This window comes from Bos indicus, chromosome 21, assembly GCF_029378745.1.
Source record: "Bos indicus isolate NIAB-ARS_2022 breed Sahiwal x Tharparkar chromosome 21, NIAB-ARS_B.indTharparkar_mat_pri_1.0, whole genome shotgun sequence".
Classification (NCBI taxonomy): Eukaryota; Metazoa; Chordata; class Mammalia; order Artiodactyla; family Bovidae; genus Bos; species Bos indicus.
Window position 1 is genome coordinate 10,483,853 of NC_091780.1, and position 1,488 is coordinate 10,485,340.

The following is a 1,488-nucleotide window of genomic DNA, read 5'->3' on the forward strand; positions in this document are numbered from 1 at the left end:
TTTGATGGCAGAATTACCTTTTGGGCCCTAACAAGTTGACAGGGTTTCATTTTGCTTCCTCTTTTAATGACATCTTCTTTGCAGGTGAACTGGAGATGTAATACCTTCCTTTTTTGTCCTGGAGGATTCCTAAATGTCATTGAAAGACCCAAGACATCTCAATCTGGCTTGATGCAAACAGGAAGCCAGGGTTTTTAAAGGTGAAATGGATCTTGCTAATGAAGAAGTATCGCTCTTCCTGGGGCAGGCAGCTTGTTAGTTCGAGTTAGGTGAGTGTCACGGGTTAGGGTTCAAGCATGACATGGGTGTGACTCAAGATGTCATATTTTATTTACTGGGCTTAAAAAAAACACATCATCTAATGCTTAGGCAATAAAAACAGGGAACCCTTTCTGCATTAGGCAGCAATCTGGAGAGAAAGGTAATGAGCTCTTGCCTCAGAAATTTGCGATGATGGGGTCCTCATGATGATCAAGTTCAAGTATGTGAACTTTAAATCTGTAAATGGTAAAGCCACCCTGTAAATACAACTGCCTATTCATGGGACCAGAAACTCAAGTTTTCTGTTTATCTCGCTTCTTCAGTCTTTTTATTTTTCCCATGAGTGTGACTCAATAGTTACATAGTTGTCTCTTTGTTTCCTTCCCTCTTCTTTTACACTGTAAAACGGCAAGAAATACAATACTTGTGGCCATCGTGAATTTGCAAAACGGTCCTGAGGCCCAAAGCGGGTGGAGAGGAGGCGGCCCAGATTTAAAAACTTGGCACCGTTCAGAACCTCCTACGCATTTAAATCATTTCGAAATTTTTCTGCTTCGCTGGGTTTTTTTCTGATATTACTCACCGGCTGGTCACCATTTGGGGGAAGTATAAGAATGGAAAATCCGATTCATACAATGACATAAAATCCATCGTGGGTGAAAAAAGCCAAGGCTGCCAGCAAAACCCACCTTAAACATGGACGTGCTTGCCCAGAGCCGAAAGGGTTAAAGAGACGCCGTCTCAGCTGTCAGCTCAGGGGCACCGTCAAATTACAAATTACACCAAAATATAATGTCCCAAAGTATTAAATGATAATATTTTCAGCCCATCTGATCTAATGAGCAGATTCTACTCGCCTCTCCCTTTCTTTTTTTTTCTTTTTTTTACCTTCAAATCTCTAATTACCGCAGACAAAACTTTTTGCATCCAGAGGTTCCTGTGAAAATTCAGAACCTCACCTTTTCAAGAGAGGGCTCTGCCTGCCACAGAACTCCCCTCTTTTTCCTTGTCTGCAGGGTGGAATCCATATAATGATTAACTGTTAGGTTTGCCCCATCTCCCTTTATGGAACAAAAATTATTCCTTCAAAAATGAGGAGGGTTTCTCAATTAAAACAGTTCTGTGAGTCACGGCCTCTGTGTCATTTTAGGAAAGGCACACAGTCCCATTTGGTTCTAACAGGTAAAATAATGACTTCTTCACCTGTCAACGGCTAGCTTAAAATTC